The following is a 19,424-nucleotide window of genomic DNA, read 5'->3' on the forward strand; positions in this document are numbered from 1 at the left end:
TTCAGGAGGGCCAGTTGTGATAGGACAAGGGGTAATGGTTTTAAAATAGAGGGAGGTAGATTCAGGTTGGATATTAGGAAAAAATTTTTTACCATGAGAGTTGTAGAACACTGCAACAGGTTGCCCAGAGAGGTGGTGGATGCTCCATCCCTGGAGACGTTCAAGGCCCGGTTGGATGAGGCCCTGAGCAACCTGATCTAGTTGGAGATATCCCTGTTCCTTGCAGGAGGGTTGGACTAGATGACCTTTGAAGGTCCCTTCCAGCCCTAATGATTCTATGATTCTATGATTCTAAATACTGATTTTTATGTGCTAGAAGAGTGAGGTGATTTCCTCTGTCATATAAAGTCATAGAATATTATCTTACTATGCATGATATGACTTAAAGTAATTAGCAGAGAACATCAGAGTAATTTTAAGTATATGCTAATTTAATGAAAGTAGAACAAGGAAGAACATTCTGTTCTTTTTTGCTTTCTACCCAGCGTTGTTATGAAATTTTGGGAGAGTAGAGAAGGAAGCTGGGGCAGACTCAGCTTTTCTATGACTCCTGAAGACTCCAGTGACAAGAGCTGCTCATTCACTCCCTACCTCCTTCATAACTGCGTCAATGATGCCCTCAGAAGGCTTTTTTTCTCTCCTTTGAAATTTATCATAAATGCCTCTCATTAACTCCTGGGGTTTGATCTTCGATTTGCCATGAGCAGGTGCTTGGAATGGCAAGATTTATTTCCTCTCTGCCTTCTTTCAACTGAAAAGTCTTAATGCTTTCAGTCATCCCCTGTGCGTCTGTTTATTGGTATCTCATCATCCTCGATCAATTTATTTCATTTGACGCATTTCAATTTGGCCCATGGCATGACAACACACTTCAGCCCAGACTGGCCAAGCAGACCAGTAGGTTCATTTCTCCTATCTAGCAGCCTCTATTCCTCTTTCCGTCTCTGTTTATTTTAATAGTGTGAAAAGGTTGGCTTTTCTTCTGTGTGTGAGATGCCATTACGTAAATCTTTTTTTTACAGCTCTTTTACTAGTGAGAGGCTGACCATCCTTTATTTCTACAGTTTCTAAGCAAAATGCCTTTCACGGGATATTATAGCTCAAAATGCTGATTGGGAGTACATGCCAAGGGGTAGACACATAACTATATCTATATGACAAAATAGAAGTTACTCTCTCCTACTGTGGTTTACAAAACTTGGGAAAGTTTTAGAAGTTTAAAAGCATAATACGCTATATTTTTTCCTAAAATATTTTACTACAATGACATGTGTAAGTGATTGATCTCAAGCTCTGTCTTGGGGTACACCCAAACTCACATCAGATGTCATCTCTATTTTAGAGCAAATACTGTCTTCACATCAGCAGTCTTCTTCCCTCACCTTTCCACAGAATCACTGCTGAAGAGTTCCCCTGACGGCACCTTGAAAGCAGAAGAAATGAAATATATAAAAATATGGCAAGCTTTTTTAAAAATAGCAAGCCTTAAAAAATGATCTGATACATTGTTCCAGGACACGAATTCACTTGGTGTGAAACTGTGACATTTTCAAGTACTCTTACATACCTGTGAGAAAGCAACTGGTATAAATGGAAATAAAGAGCTCAAGTGTTAGATTTAAGGTGCTAATAAGATACAAACCCTTTATTTTTGGACACAAGCTGTTTCAAAAAACCTTTTTGGATCTCAAAGTGAATTAATTTACCCAAGGAGACACAGTCAAAGTGTCTCCGAAGCTAAATGAAACGTTGAAATGGGAGATCTGTAAGCAGTACAAAATCCGATTTCCAGTTTCTTGTCTTTTCAAAATGGGCTGTTAACAAAGGTATACACAGAAGGTGAGAAATCCTTCATAAATAGTAAAAGGAGAAGAGATTAGCTGTAGCTGACATGCTTTTATAAATGTTAATAACAATAATAATTAATAATAATAATAATCCTAGGCACAAATACTGGCTAGAAAGAGAATATATTGAGAGCAGCCCTGAGGAAAAGGACTTGAGAGTGCTGGTGGACGAGAAGCTCAACATGAGCCAGCAATGTGCACTGGCAGCCCAGAAAGCCAACCGTATCCTGGGCTGCATCAAAAGAAACGTGGCCAGCAGATCGAGGGAGGGTATTCTGCCCCTCTATTCAGCTCTCATGACACCCACCTTGCAGTGCTGTGTTCAACTCTGGAGTCCCCAACATCACAAGGACATGGAGCTGCTGGAGCAAGTCCAGAGGAGGGCCACAAAGATGATCCGAGGGCTGGATCTGCTATGAAGACAGGCTGAGAGAGTTGGGGCTGTTCAGCCTGGAGAAGAGAAGGCTCCAGCGAGACCTTCTAGCAGCCTTCCAGTACCTAACGGGGCCTAAAAGAAAACTGGAGAGGGGCTTTTGACAAGGGCATGTAGTGATAGGACAAGGGGCAATGGCTTTAAACTGAAAGAGGGCAGATTTAGATGAGATATAAGGAAGAAATTCTTCACTCTGAGGGTGGTGAAACACTGGAACAGGTTACCTAGAGAAGTTGTTGCTGCCTCATCTTTGGAAGTGTTCAAGGCCAGGTTGGATGAGGCTTTGAGCAACCTGGTGTAGTGGAAGATGTCCATGTCTGTGACAGGGGAGTTGGACCTAGATGATCTTTAATATCCCTTCCAACCCAAATCATTCAATGATTTTATGGTTTTATTATTGCCTGGTTTTCTGGAAGTAAAACAATGCAGTTACTATTTCAGTTCTGTGCAAGGTATTATCCTTCTGAATGTCTCATCAGAGCTTGAGTTCCTCTGAATATTTGCATTTATCACTTGCATGTCACAATGAGTTTGACGTTTAACAGTGTATAACATATATACACTTTTTAGTAGTTTCATATTTTTAGCAGTTTGATATTACTAATAGTCCCTTCAGTTATGTGTTGGTGTTTTCACAAGTTTGAAGTTCAAACTGTTTCTCCTAATTTCCTGGGGTGTTTTTGCCTATCAGTATTTCTGCTCACTTCAGTATTAGGTTATTCTCAACACGTAGATAGGTAGCATTAATTTGAGATGAAGAAGGAAGCAATATTTTCACAATAATCATTTAACTAAGATTAGGGGATAAGGGATGTAGTACTCATGTTTTAGAGGGGACTAAGATACATATATGCAACAAGACTTTTGCACAGTTTGAAGAGTATATTTATCAGTGTGTGTTCGTACTCTCCCACGAAATCTATTAGAAGGGGATTTTCCAATAGCATATTCCGCCTTAGTCTCATGTTTAATTTTTAGTAATTTATAGCAAATAGAAGACCTGACTAATCAATTAGCTTTAGGGCAGTAAAGCCAATGCCAGCTGGTTTATTTGTTCAGAGTTTAATATTAGATGTCAATTATAACTAAACATGCTTTAAAGTGTTCACATAGGTATTTAAGCCATGAATCAGAAGCAAAAGTCATCATGATGTACCTTCCTTTCTTGTAAGAATCTAGGAAGAATACTGCACCAAAATCTCATTGTGAACCTGTTAGAATATTATTTACATTTGCTCTTGACAGTATAGCAGATATGAGTGTCCATAATTTTACCCCCGAGTGTCTAAGATGAATTTACAACACCACAAAATCCATACAAATTTTAGATTACAATTTCATACTTTGAGAGCTTGAACTCACTGTACTTTTGTGCGCATACACAAAAGCAAAGAGAAATTTCCCATAATCACACATGCTGAAGATATATCATTTGACATAGGTTGTGGGTCTAGCCTAGAACTACTTTTAATGATTTTAATGAGTTCTGAAAATGAAAGATGAAAATCTTTAATTTTTTCACTGATATATAGCAGTGTAGAAAGTCAGGAATACTTGATATCTTTCTATTCTTTGCTGAAATGTTTAACTATCAGAGATTTATTCGAAGCTAGTGATTTAATATGGTAATGTTAATGGAAAGCAGGTGTTATTTATTTATGTCTTACTCTACTTTTCTGTAGTTACATCTTAGTCTTTTGCCTGATTTAATAACACTGCTGAAAGCACCAACAAGAATTAAATGTTTAATGCCTTTAAAAATTACACTTATGTAGTGCATATGACTGTACAAGGAGATGAAATACAAAGACAAGACAATCACAGGTTTGTGAAGACTTTGCTCTGGATTTCACAATATTTAGAAGTGCACCACATTCCCGTGTCCCTTTTTAATTGCTTTTGCAAAGCTTAGTGAGAGAAAGACACTCGGGATGCTTACTGCTAAAGCAAGTTTTCCTTGGTATTTACAGATAATGAAAATTATTTGTCTGCTTTTAAAAGTATGTTCTAAAAATTGCTCAGCTTAAAGTTGTGCTTTAGTATTGCTTGAAGGAGGAAATGGCTGTGTGACCCACAGTCTACGACTGTGCCTATGGATCTCGTAAGCAAACAACAGAGGATTCTTTAAATATAAATGCTCATCTGTAGCAACATAGGATGTGTAAGTAGGATGAAGGTTTAATGTAACATATTCACAACCTTGTAACACAACAGAAAAACTATACTTTTATCTCTTGTAGTGTATATAATAAGAACAGTTGGCTAGAACAGTCTGCTATGTTTTAAATCGCCATGCCTTACCTTTTGAGAGGGAACATTTGGGACATTTCAAGTACAATGTCTGTGCCAGACTTCTGAAGGTACATGTATTGTTTACATTCATGAATGTTACCATGTCTCATTTGGAAACTCTGCATCCCATATCTAGTTTCAAACACATTGTTCAGACATGTAATGTCTGAAGATGTTCAAATACCTGTTTCTTACTGAAAAAGAAAATATCCAGTCCCTGCAAGGAGATTCAAGCAAACTGAGTGAGATGTAAAAGTTTTCCAACGGTCAGTAGAAAGAGCTGTGTTCCACCTGTGCCTTCAGGTCACGTCAGAGTTTCAGCCAGGCTCAAGCCAGGTCTCTCCCACCTACTACACAGCCCAAATCCTTGCTCATGCACTCATTAGCAGGCAGGCGGATGGGCTCAAATTAAATCCTGGCTGCTGCAGGCAGCAGGAATACACTCCTGCCTCAGTCCCTGTGGTATAGACATCTCTAGCAGCTGGGTTTCAGAGCAGCTAAGTTCCCATCTGATGAGAGATGACTAAATGAGCAGAAGTTGCTCCTTAAAAGAGACAATCATATCTTAAGTATGGTATTCTTCCTGTTAGAGTGTTGCAACTAACTGCGTTGCCACTAGAAGAGCTATGATGAGAGAGCAAGTACATAAGAGACATATGCATATTCCCACTCTTCTGGGAAGACACTGAAATTAATTCTCAGGTTTTAATCCAATGGTTGCCTCATCCTAAATTCTTAAAATAGCTTAAGAATATTCTTAAGAGCTTGATTTCCCTTTTCCCTGATATCAAGGTTCACAAAGTCTGGTTGTAACTCCAGCGTTACTTCACTCTGGGCTCTGTAGCTACAAAAGGATGCAGCTCCCCACCTAGATTCCATAGCCTGACTTGTAACTGTAGGTTTAGACAGCTAAGTATGAATGTAAATGGAAAATGGGAGATGAGACAAGTCTTCTCATGTCACATCTTTCAGTCCTCAAGAGGCTTCTCTAATGAGTACATTATTACAACCAACAATATCTTCAGATCTGAGCCCTGCTTCCAGCAAGAATGTCTTCTCGCCCTCCTTAATATCACGCCAACAGTGGATATCAATCACGTTCTGAATACACTGACACTCACAAGTAACTTATTTAGGCTTCTGTGCAGCCACCTGAGTTTGTCAGAGACGCTTAATGAAAGAAACTTCATTTTTGGTTACCCAGGTTTTTGTCTTAGTTCTCTGTTAGGCAGAGCTTTAAAGCATTTCTGTTACGGTCTTATTTTTGACCAGAAAGAACTCAAATCCTCACAACTTTCATGTGAGAATTGAAAATTAGAGCATCATTTAAGTGAGATTGTCTTCGCATATTGTGATAACTACACAGCAACATTAAAAATCTCTATTTTGGCATAACACATAAATATCTGTTCTGAGAAAGAAGAGTGTGACTATCCTCATTTTGAGACCCTTGGTCTCTAAGGGCAAGCTCTTACCTTTTATTTTTTTCCCAAACCTTACTCATGCTTTTGTGATCTGAATGACAGAAGCGTGAGGTTCATTTGCTTCATTTATAGCTTTAAGAATAAGAAAGGAGAACCATTTTGTGGGTGAAACTTACAGAGGCTGAACTAAGACACCTGCAGAGAAAAGGTCGCTGGAGCAAATAGTAGAGGAAGCTGTTCAAATGAGCAATGATGATCGTTTTAGTATAAGAAAGACAGCAGCAAGGAAAGAAACAGAGCATTGCTATATGCAAAGAAATCAGAATGCCTCGTATGCCTATTGGGAACAGGCACAATTAAGCCATCACTGAAAAGCAGGGTGACTGTCTTTGGACTCATAATTATGAGTGCAAACAAAACAAAGTCGTATTACCAAAATCTCACAGAAAGCCAGAGAAGTCGTGTATAGTTTCGCTGAGGCCAAGCACCACAGCACCAAACTTAATTGAGCTGCTGAGACACAGGGAGGACATTTATCAAGCTCTCAATATGCTTTTAATTTCCTGGGTTTGACAATCCAATTGTAAATCAAGGATTACTGAGTATTAGAAAGAAATCTACTTGAGCATGGCAACAGAATTTACAATTTGATAAATATTCTAGCTGAGTATTCATGGTGAGCAGTGTCTTTTTCAAGTATGTGCACAGCCTATGAATTGATTATCTCTGCCTAATGTTCTCTTTAGGGCTTCTACTCAGCTGCAAAGTGGCAAACAGTTGATGAGAATCAAGGATTTTATAACAGATGAAAGCAGATGTCTAGCTGAGAGATCGTGTGCATGAAGATGTTAAACAAAATAACTAACAGGCGTCTACCTATTTTATCACCAAAACTCATCCTACCTAAGAAGCAGGAAGCAGCCAGTTTGCTGATTTGTACGTTTTCAAAAGATAGATATTTTAGCAACAGCTTAGTCATTCAGTAAGGAGCTTTCCAGTGGCAGATCTGTTAAGTCAGTGCACGTCTGGCAAGATCGCTCTTGAGGGTAGGAGAGACCATATTGATATGGATTACCGTGTGAGGCTGACATGTCATTTTATCTTCTTTCTCCCGCCCCTACCTGCAGCCTTTATCCTTATAGCTCAGAGGACAGGCTGTAAAATACAGTAATTTTAAAGTGGATCTACTGTTACGCAGGTGCAGAGTGGCTAGTTCACAAGCTGCAAAACTAGGAACAATAATAGTTTGTCAATATTGAAATCACTGGCCTACTTTTGGGTTCTGTAAATATCTGGAGCTGGTTTGGTTTCCACTGAGGTGCTTCACAATTGTTAACGTACTGAAGCCTGAAAACAATACCAAAATTCTGAAAATTCAGTCTGAAGTGCTAGCGTATGATACAAGAGGGGACAGTCCTTGCACATTCAAGGTCAAATAAACATATTTTCATGCTTTCATCCAGAATTTTAGCATTTTCGAAATGTTGTACATATGCTTGCTACGAGCATTTGAAGACTAAATAAGAAATTTCTTCATAACTTTACGATTATGCTTCCTCTGAATTTTTAGACGCTCAAGAGTTTCAGAAATTTGTAAGAACCTATTTTGCAGAGTTTTATTTTTAATTGCACTTGATGACTCAGTGTTATACAAGCAGGACGGTTATTTTGAGGTAGATAATGTAGGGTATGGGGGAAATTATTGCTGAAACTTGAGAACACATAAATATTGAAACATTATATTATCTTTATCTATTCACTATTCTTTTACATTTTAAATTAGTAAGCTTTAATCTAGAGTAATTTGGTGCAGAACAGGTTTGCTCAATGTAAAATAATAAACAAAAACATTTTGTTCTACAATTCCTTTTTAAATATTGATGCGTATAATATTTGTAGTCTAATTACACATTTCTGGGAATTTATTTTATTGTTCTGCCTGGAATACTTCAAAGACAGTTCTGACACACAACTCAAGTCCAATGCCATGTATAGTATTGGACTTGAATCATAGAATCATAGAATCATAGAATCATAGAATCGTTAGGGTTGGAAGGGACCTCAAAGATCAAGTAGTTCCGATCCCCTTGCCGAGGGCAGGGACACCTCCCACTACACCAGGTTGCCCAAAGCCTCATCCAACCTGGCCTTGAACACTTCCAGGGATGGGGTAGCCACGGTTTCTCTGGGCAACCTGTTCCAGTGCCTCACCAACCTCAGAGTGAAGAATTTCATCCTTATATCCAATCTAAATCTGCCCTCTTTCAGTTTAAAGCCATTACCCCTGTGTTATCACTATGTATGTTTGCAAAAAGTCCCTCTCCACCTTTCCTATAGGCCCCCTTTCATTACTGTAAGACTGCAACATGATCACCCCGGAGCCTTCTCTTCTCCAGGCTGAACAGACGCAAATGTCTCAGCCTGTCTTCATAACAGAGGTGCTCCAGCCCTCTGATGATCTTCATGGCCCTCCACTGGACTCGCTCCAGCAGCTCCATGTTCTCTTGAGTTGGGAACTCCAGACCTGAATGCAGTACTGGAGGTGCAGAGCAGAGCAGAGGGACAGAATCACCTCCCTCAACCTGCTGCCCACACTGCTTTATATGCAGCTCAGGATATGGTTGGCTTTCTGGGCTGCCAGCGCACATTGCCTGCTCACGTTGAGCTTCTCAACCAGCACTCCCAAGTCCTTTTCCTCAGGGCTGCTCTCACTCCATTCTCTGCCCTACCTGTACTTATGCTTGGGATTGCCCTGATCCTCGTGCAGGACCTTGCACTCGCCCTTGTTGAATTTCATGAGGCTTTCACAGGCCCAACTCTCCAGGCTGTCAAGGTCCCTCTGGATGGCATCCCTTCCCTCCAGCATGTCCACACCACCACACAGCTTGATGTCATCTGCAAACTTGCTGAGGAAACAATTGCACTCTCTGTGTCTCCAACAAAAATGTAAAACAGCACCGGCCCCAGTACTGACCCCTGAGGAAAACACTCCTCACTGGTCTGCTCTTGGACATTGAACCGTTGACCACAACTCTTTAAGTGTGATCATTCAGCCAATTCTTTATCCACTGAGTGGTCCATCTGACAAATCGATGTCTCTCTAGTTTAGAGACAAGAATGTCTTGTGGGACAGCATCAAATGCTTTGGATAAGTACAGGTAGACGATGTCAGTTGCTCTTCCCCTATCCATCAACGTTGGGATCTCATCATAGAAGGCCACCAAATTAGTCAGGCAGGATTTGTCCTTAGTGAAGCCATGTTGGCTGTCACCAATCACCTCCTTATTTTCCATGTGCCTTAGCATAGTCGCCAGGAGGTTCTGCTACATGATCTTGCTGGGCACAGAGGTGAGACTGACAGGCCTGTAGTTCCCTGGGTCTTCTTTTTTTCCCTTTTTAAAAATGAGGGCTATGTTTCTCCTTTTCCAGTCATCGGGAACTTCACTAGATTGCCACGACTTCTGAAATATGATGGATAGTGGCTTAGCAACTTCATCTGCCAGCTCCCTCAGGACCCACAGATGCACCTCATCAGGTCCCATGGACTTGTCCACCTTCAGGTTCTTTATATGGTCTTGTACCTCATCTTCTCCTACAGTGGGCAGTTGTTCATTCTCCCAGTCCCTGCCTTTACTTTCTGTGACATGGGCTGTGCGGCTGGAGCTCTTGCCAGTGAAGATTGAGGCAAAGAAGTCATTGAGAACCTCAGCCTTCTCCATATCCCAGGCAGCCAGGTCCCCCTTTTCCTTCCGGAGAGGGCCTACATTTTCCCTAGATCTCTTTTTATCACTGACACAACTATAGAAGTTTTTCTTGTTGCCCTTGATGTCCCTGGCCAGATTTAACTCTATCAGGGCTTTAGCTTTCCTAACCTGATCTCTGGTTGCTCAGACAATTGCTCTGTATTCTTCCCAGGCTACATGTCCTTGCTTCCACCCTCTGTAGGCTTTCTTTTTATGTCCGAGTTGGTCCAGGAGCTCCTTGTTCATCCATGCAGGCCTCCTGGCGTTCCTGCCTAACTTTCTCTTTGTTGCGATGTACCACTCCTGAGCTTGGAGGAGGTGATCCTTGAATATTAACCAGCTTTCTTGGGACCCTCTTCCCTCCAGGGCTTCATCCCATTGTACTCTACTGAGGAGATCCCTGAAGAGGCCAAAGTCTGCTCTCCTGAAATTTAGGGTAGTGAGCTTGCTGTACAACCTCCTTGCTTCCCTAGGAATCTTGAATTCCACCATTTCATGATCACTGCAGCCAAGGCTGTCCTTGAGCGTCACGTTTCCCACCAGCCATTCTTTGTTGGTGAGAACAAGGTCCAGCAAAACACCTCTCCTCCTTGGTTCCTCTACCACTTGGAGAAGGAAGTTATCACCCATGCTTTCCAGGAATGTCCTGGATTGCCTGTGCCTTGCTGTGTTGTCCCTCCAACAGATATCGGGGTGGTTGAAGTCTTCCATGAGGACCAGGACTCGTGAATGTGAGGCAGCTCCTATCTGTCTGCAGAGGGCCTCATCCACCCAGTCTTCCTGGTCAGGTGGCCTGTAACAGATCCCTACTACTATGTCCCCTGTCCCTGCTCTGCCTTTAATCCCAACCCATAAGCTCTCAATTGGGACCTCATCCGTCCCCAGGTGCAGCTCCATGCACTCCAGCTGTTCTTTGACATAGAGGGCAACCCTTCCTCCTCTTCTCCCCTGCCTATCCTTCCTAAAGAGCCTGTACCCTTCCATTCTGACACTCCAGTCATAGGAGTCATCCCACCATGTCTCCGTGATGCCAATAAGATCGTATTCCAACAGGCGTGCACACACTTCTGAATCCTCTTGCCTGTTCCCCATTCTGTGTGCATTAGTGTAGTGGCATTTAATTGCAGAGTGATGCAACACTACCAAGCCTTATCTTGGTATGCCAATGATTAGACTTATTCTACAGTCTGGTTAAATCACCGTTAGTTTCTCTTATATCCTTTTTGTTTAGTTTTTTCTTACCAGAGTATGCAGGGTGTTTATGTATGATTCATATATGCATTTACACATTTCTTCTCCACCTTTCTCCAAGATAAAACAGATTTTGCACCTTCACCGGATGACACCAGTATTCTAGTATTTATTATTTCTAATCCCTTTGCTTTTAGGGAAATGATAGGCATAAATATTTTTTGTTAACGTAAAATACCAAGCAGTTTCAAAAATACTGAATTTCTTCCCCTCAGGAAAGCAGTATAGCCTGATGATTAAAATCTATAGCAGTTGTTAACTGGCACAGGAACTAGCTGTGGTGTTGTGATTGAACTAATAATGAAATGTTTGGGTGAATCTATCACTGTTCAGCGTAGAGATGTACCCTGTGATATCCAAAGCTCCATATTAGAAGATTATCAGGTTAGAGAGACATCATATGTTAATATGTACAGTAACAGGAAACAGAAAACTTAAATGTAAGAAGTAACGCAAAACAAACAAACAAAAAACCCCCAAAATAAACTAAAAAGACCATCCAAAATTAAATAAAAAACTCACCCTTATTATATCATATCTACATTAACAAAATTATTTATTTCTCTTAAATATAGTTTCTAGTATGTATTTGTAGACTATCTGAGGATAGAAAATCTTATTGACGCCACTTCATGGAGAGCAGATCTGGAATTTTAGTTGATAAGTTGATAAGGTAAATACTGCTTAGTTGTTGGATAACAAGTGGTGTTTAAGAACAGCAAAGTGTGATTCGAGAAAGAAAAGAGATTTCCCTGGAAGTGGTTTTGGTTTTATCTTTTTCCTGGTCTATCTGAAGGAAGAAAACAAACCATGTAGTTTCTTACGAGGGTGCTTGAAGAGTTGATAGAGATACTTTCAAAATGATGTTCTGACCCATAGCCAAAGGCAATAGTGTCTTCCCTGTTGCATCTCAAGAGGACGTTAATGCTGCAGTTGTAACAAGGACCGCAAATCCAGCTCTGACAGTCATTTCAGTAAACAATTGCTGTTGTGGAAACATTCAGAAATTTGAGGTTTATGGACAATCTGTAATCTCATATTAATTACAGAGATTCTTCTCCTCATGGAAGATGTATTTATTTATTTACTTACAGAAGAACAAGCAAACCGTACTCTTCAGGTCAAACATCTAACACCTTCAGGGACCCAACATGAAAAATACAACCAAGATGTTATTTATTTTAGACTTCAGTCTTAAATTATTATACCAGCAAAGACAATTTAGTACCAGGCTTCACTGAAGTCACTTCTATATAATACGTAATTCAGGAGTGGTTTTACAGTTGCATGTATGTGTTTACTTATATCTTGCAGCCTTCCAGTACTTAAAGGGGGCCTGCAGGAAAGCTGGAGAGGGACTTTTTACAAAGGCGTGTAGTGATAGGACAAGGGGCAATGGGTTTAAATTGAAAAAGGGGAGATTTCAATTAGATACAAGGAAGAAATTTTTCACTCAGAGGGTGATGAGGCACTGAAACAGGTTTCCCAGAGAAGCTGTGGCTGCCCCATCCCTGGAAGTGTTCAAGGCCAGGTTGGATGAGGCTTTGGGCAACCTAGTGTAGTGGAGGGTGTCCCTGCCCATGGCAGGGGGGTTGGAACTATATGATCTTTGAGGTCCCTTCCAACCCTAACCATTCTATGATTCTATGATTCTATGATCTGTATGGTTGGTTTTTTTTTTATATTTACACAAGCATAGATTGTGTACTTCTGAAATACCTTTGCAAAACTTTATTTTGAACATATATATTTGCAGTGATCAATAAATAAAATTTGTGTAACTCTGTGAAATTATTCCTCATCTCACTAAAAAGATATATAAATTAGAATCACAAAAGAAATCGCAGAATAATGTATACTGGAATGCTAAAAAGTTTACCTTCTGATGGGAAACACTTTTAGGCATCTAACACGTTCATTTTTATTCTTCCCAAAGAAGAATTCTTGCGGAAAAAGAGTTTTAGAGCAGCTGCTTAATCTGTTCTTTCTGTGGGCTTTCAAGATGTGCTTAATTTATCCAGAGGCAGGCTCCAGGTACTTCATGATAATAAGTGTAAGAGAATATGCATTATTCAATAGATTGACCTATATGCAAATGAACAGAGCATAAACATTTTAACCTAGAAGTGTTTTTCCTTGTGTCATAGTGCAGTGTGTAACTGCTAAAACACTACCTCTGAAGTGCAGAACATAATATTTGCTTTAATGAATTTGTTTTGAGTGGCTTTTTGAGACAACACAATCTGGTGGATCAAGCTGTGGTCTGAGAATTAGAAACTTGGGATTTCTAGTTCTGATTCTGGCCTTCTACTGGAAGGAAATCATAGCCCTTTTGAGCTTAGCTTTCTTTTTTTTTTTATTAAAATTGTAGATTATATTGTTGCAAAGCATTCTTCAAAATACTGGTTAAGGCACATATGTGTTTAATTTACATATGTAAATATGTATGATTGTAATATATATTTTACAGTTTTCTACTTAAGAACATATGTTCATATTACTGCATATAAGTATACTTTCTTTACAAATCAAAATGGATGCTTCCATTGTGACTGCCTTCTACAGTTTTCATGCAGATGTAAATTTACAGGTTTAGCACACTTTTTTCTCAGTCACAGCAGTACCATACGTTAATCAAGAATTTCCTTGAACAGCAGGATGAAAATAAGGACAAAGGATTGTATTGCACATTGTTCCTATTTAATTAAGTATGGAAAATGAAGGGATACTTCCCAGAACTTTGCTGAGATTACATATAAAACCCTTTTTTTTTCCTTCTTACTTCCTTAATTTTTTCTGAAGTTATCAATAGTGATTTTTTTTTTTTTTAAAAGACTAATTTTAGCCTTTTTCCTTAATAGATTGTGTAGAACTTTCTCTAATGAAGGACATGTTTCAAAAGATGTCAAGAAACCTTCCTTTTCCTCATAATATGTAGAAAAATATAGGTAATCATGTTATACAACATTGAGCGCAATTATATTCTGAAGGTCAGAGAAGTATATATAGCACTTCAAGTCCAGCAGAAAGTACATTTGATGATACATCTCTCCCAGTGATTTTCATCTCAATAAACCCCAGACTACTAAAAAGCTAGAAAGTGATAGGCATCTGCAGAGATTGCATCATGTCATGCTATGATAGCCTGAAACCCAGAAACAAGGAAACATAAGAAATTTAAGACATCTTTCACAAATCAGGGAAACAGATTAGCTAGCTTAGGCTAAGGTTTTATTTTTTTCCCCTGCAACTATCATCCCTGATATATATTGGTTCTCTTGAAAAATATTTCCATGTTTATCAAAATGTCAGTTAGATGCAGAGATGTGGACTGAAATAAAACAGTTGCAGCACAAAAGACTGCTTTGCCCATGCACAGACAAGAAAAATGTGAAAGATGCTTGAGAGACTCTGGCGATGTCCAGACTTGCAGGCACCCAGAAGAATGCGCTCTTTCGATATTCTGGTTCATGAACAAGTAAGCCAGATGATAATTGCCAGAAGAAAATCTTAATGATTAGAGCAGAGGAGATGGGATGTGACGGGCCTTTTAAAAGTCCATTGCAAAATGGCAGTGGTGAGGTTTCAAAGCTCTGTGTTCTTTCTCTCATTTGGTATTAATGAGAGTTGCAAGTGCCAGCTCCTTTCAGGAGCAGGTCTCAAATTAGCAGCAGCCTCACTTACTCCTAGATAGAAAACCAGGGAGTACTCATGCTGTTGGCATGCAATGAAGAGGACTAAAATTGACTCAGGAGTTAGAGATCGTGATCTTCCTAGTATCAAAGGCAGGATGATAAAAGGAAAATTGTTGCTTTAAAAGCCTTCCCCAGAAGCTGGAAAAAGAGAGGCAGGAACTGGGATGAGTTTCTTTGAGCTTATAGGCCTCAGATAGTTCATTTGCCTTGCTCGTATGAAAGTAGGTATTAACCTACCAGATATTCTCTTCATGACAACTGTCAGTGCATGTGCTTTTTAAGACAAAGATCTACTTCCAAACTGAGAAATAAACGTAATATAAAAAGTCACATAAGAAATGAACCTGAGGAGAGTGAAGACAAGGCCTTTATCTAGGTCTTGTATTCTGTTCCTTACAAATTGTCTTTCTTTTTGTCTGTTCGTGTCTGGTTTGACTCTTACTACCTCTGTAGCCTTCTGTAACATAACACAGTAACTCACCTACTATAAGGTAGTATCTTCCTCAGTATGTATCTTCCTTTGTATACACAAATATACAAAAAATACCCAAAAACCAAAATCAAAAAGAATTAAAACATTTTTAAAGTATAACATCTGGGTAAGATTTACAAGTTTAGTATTTTCTGAAAATAGGATGTGCTAGGTTGTATTTCTGTTTACCACCCTGACTCTGCTCTTTTTTGTTGCTTAAGGTCACAAAATCAGTGGTCACAAAATCAGCATCTGCTGTTTTGTTTAGTGCCTGATTTGGCCTCTACACTCAGATCTACATGCTTCAAGAAGGGCTCTGATGTTCCATACACCAAGAGAAATACTTTCATGCACAAACATGTACTGCCTCATCTGGCATTTTTTTAAAGATTTGTAAATACCGTGGCTCTTCCGTAAAGAAAACCAGCTCTAGAGCATTGTTATTGCCATAAGCACTCTGGTTACAAACCCATCTGTCCATGTCTGCATTTTTGTGTGTCTGGTTTCTTTCTTCCAGGCATTATATGTACCATTATCGCTTTTGCTTAATAAATTCTTTCTTTAAAACTACCAGCAAGTTTCTGATTTGCTGCTGTTCATGAAACATAAGAAGGAGCAAACAAATTTAAGTTCCAACCCTATTATTGCATGCACTTTATGATTTCTATAGGATTTTTATTTTAGTTTTATAAAACTGAAATAAACGTCTCTTCAGATAAGAAGCAAAACCTGTAACCTTGTTGCTCAGGGACAGTAAATAGTAAGATTCTTATATAAGAAAGAAAAAGATTCAAGATTTAAAATGCCTCCAGAAGTCTCTGTTCTGTTTACAAATTCAGCCCCCACACTGCAGTTCTTTAATGAAAAATAATAAATTTTGTAGGCACTTCTACCTCTGACGAAAACCCCTAATGGAAAAGAAACAAATATCAACACAATCCTTCCTGATGCCCATGCGTTTAAGAGAATACACTTCACTCATGGTAAAGTTCTCACAAGTCTTTAGTATTCACTGAAATAAACTACTTTTCTTCCCAAAACTTCAAACTACTAGTTTGTTCATTTCAAATCCCCAGCTGGAAAGTTTAAAGCTCGTGCTGGACGCTGTAGGTACTTCTCTTTTAACTTACATGTGAAGGAAGTTCAGAGTTGTACCTTTTGTAGTTTCTCTTGAACACTTATATGTTCCCAGTTTTCATTCTAATCAAGGATGTCAGGCACGGTAATTGCATTCTTTTTCCCCATTCGTTAGTCTTAAAAGCTTTGCACCACTGAGATGGTGTCTACACTATGAAAAACAAAAGCAAAAAAAGCACAGCTCATAGTCCATATATTTGTCATTCAACAGATGAAACTTGTGAATGTCAATCATGCAGCTTTGTTGTTTTCAGACACATTCTGTATAATGACTGTACTTAGCTGCAAGTGCATCTGTTAGAGGTGATTTTTAAAAAGAGACACATTTTACAGAAACCTGCCAGAACAGCAATTATATTACAGAGAAAAATAATTCATTTTGTAAATTTCAATCATGGATTAGTAAAAATGTTGCTGAGTGAAGAAATTTGAAGTACTGCAAGTTTAGTTTGCATGGGAATACAAATTCCAGGTGCTTACTCAAAACTCACTTGCTACATCATTCAATAAGTTCAATCCATTAAATAAATTCAAAGTGCAATTCTACTGACACATCCTATCTTGAATTTAAAACGTAGAGCTGGAGTCCATGTGCACACATACATGAAATAGATGGAAGAGATGAAAACAGGGTTCCACTCCTTGGAGAGCTGAGCATTAAGGCTCTGAGAAAACCTGACTGGAGGTTGGATTAGTCAGTCAGTGATCTTTACAAGCTCAAACAGCTAATTGAACTTTTGGAGGCTCCTCCCAGATGATTTTTCCAACTCTGTTCCCATACCACTGACATGTATTATTTTAGTTTAAAAAAAATCAGGATCTGTATGTTTCATACTGACTTTCCAGCTTTTCTCAGTCTAGAGGCATATGTTTTCTTTTTGAGGAAATCAGATTTTGAGGATGAGATCATGCGTGCCGAGGATGGTTTTGAATACAGAAAATGCAACTTTGTACTGAGGAGCCAGGAACAGTACAGGTCCCAAAGCTCCAACGTTGCTATGATTACTGAAATGCTATAGATGTGCATAAATCTAGTGTCATTAGTTTAACTTCCACACAAAATGGCCTGTCTTTCCTCCTCTCTTTCCCTGTACTCCTCTGTCCCAACCCTACTGGTTTTGTGTTTCTGTTCAACAGAACTTGTAACTGTGGCACATAAGTTGGGCAACTATTCTGTTTGTGATTTTAATTATATTCATGAAAATTGTGTGAACACAAAGAGAAGTGAAACAACTTGCATAGATTTGTGCTTTTGACATGAGAATTTCAACCATTTAAAAAATACATTACTATGAAAACACAGACAGGTTAAGGCTTACTGACTTAGTTCTTCAGATGGTCTTGTATGATTTCAGTATAGTGAAGAGAGGTAGGACTGGAGGAAATACGAACCTGTAAGGATTTCATCTCATCTCATAACTTAAACCAAACTATTTGACCGTCTTGTTGCTCACTAATGAGTCTGTACACCATATGCTTACTACCATCCCTAATCGCTGGCACGATCTATTTGCAGACTGTCGGAGGGAAGCAGGTAGCTCTCAACACCCCAAGACTGTTGTGCTTCCAAAGAAACAGCGGGCTACCCTGTCTGCATTTTCTGCACCTAAGACTGGAGAACAGGCCTTATTTCTTTCTTATTGGAAATACATGGTAATGTCTAATATGCAAATATATTCAAGGATATAAATTTTACAATGTTATGTGTATTCGTAGCAGATATCACTAGGTATTGTGTTTTTCTTTTTTTTTCCTTTTAACGGCTTTAGATTTGGAACTGCTGTAGCAAGCTCTACCATTTTTTTTTTGTTCCCTTGTTCTCATCTATCACTGAATGAAATGGGAAGGAAGGACCTCAGTGGCTATCAGGGATAGCTACTTCTTAAGTCAGCATCTGAGCATTAGTTCCACTATAAGTAATGGAGCAAAGAAGCTTCACAGAAGATTGAGTAAGCTCCAAATATCACCAACGTGGGCAATAGTCAAACCATTTTGTGGGCTTCATTCTTCACAAACAGAAGTTATGTGAGTTTAAAGATTGAAACTTCGAACATATTCACCAAAGTTCACATGAGAAGGTACAAATTCATATTGGAAGGTACTGTTTTTATTTTCTAATAGGTCCCAGGTTGCATGTCTGGAATGATATCTACAGATATACAAAACATTAAATTTACAAAAGATCAAATGGACTATATTGGTGTGAGACAGTAAGAAAAGTACAAAAAGATTAAAAAAAAACCACAAGGAAGAAATCTTCAACAAAAAACTTTACTGGAGTTACTAAACTTATAATTTCTGTAGTTAATGCATACATCAGGAGTGAATTGATCTATTCTCCTTTTTCAGAGTATCTGTAATTTTTGCATCATATTGATAACATTATTCACCAGCAATATCAGAAGTAAGAGGCAGCAAAGCAGTACTTAAAGAGAAATGATCCTTCTGTTTTCCAGCCCAGTTGTCCTTACAGGAAATTACTAGTATTTTAGGAACAGGGCTGAGGCAGGACGAGTTTGATTATAGCTCTTAATATACAAAGCATCTGGCTGTAAAAGGGCTTAAAAGAACACTTTCTCAACTCAACTAAGGATGTAACAGAGAAGATAGGCTGCATAAAAGAAGAAAGCAGAGTGGAAAAGGGATGAAAGAGAATATAAGGGATGAAAGAGAATATAAGGGATGAAAGAGAAGATGAAGGAAGAGAAGTAGCAGCCAAGGAGGAAAAATCAAGCAGCAACATCTCCAATACAGTGAATGAAAGGTGAAAAACTAGGAAGACTGCAGAGGAAACTGCGTCAGAAAGATATCAACATGAAGGTGTGCAGTGAAGGTAGGCAGAGAAGGGGAGTTAGCAGATAACTGTCTTTTACACATTTGGAACAAGACACACAGTAACAACGAAAGTAAAAGCTACTGAATTATCTTTACCTGTAACACAAAATGATCATCTTTAACAATTGTTTGCATTTTAGTTCATGGTACCTTTAATAAAAGTGAACAAAAAAATAAAAACTATCCTGCCCTCTTTCTTTTGGTTGTAGGACTAGATCCTGAAGCGTTCTCAGTGCTTGCTTCAAAATACTCAGTAGTATCAGCTTGCCATCAAATCAGCACTGTCTGAGAAATT

Source organism: Tauraco erythrolophus, chromosome Z, assembly GCF_009769465.1.
Source record: "Tauraco erythrolophus isolate bTauEry1 chromosome Z, bTauEry1.pri, whole genome shotgun sequence".
NCBI classification, from domain to species: domain Eukaryota; kingdom Metazoa; phylum Chordata; class Aves; order Musophagiformes; family Musophagidae; genus Tauraco; species Tauraco erythrolophus.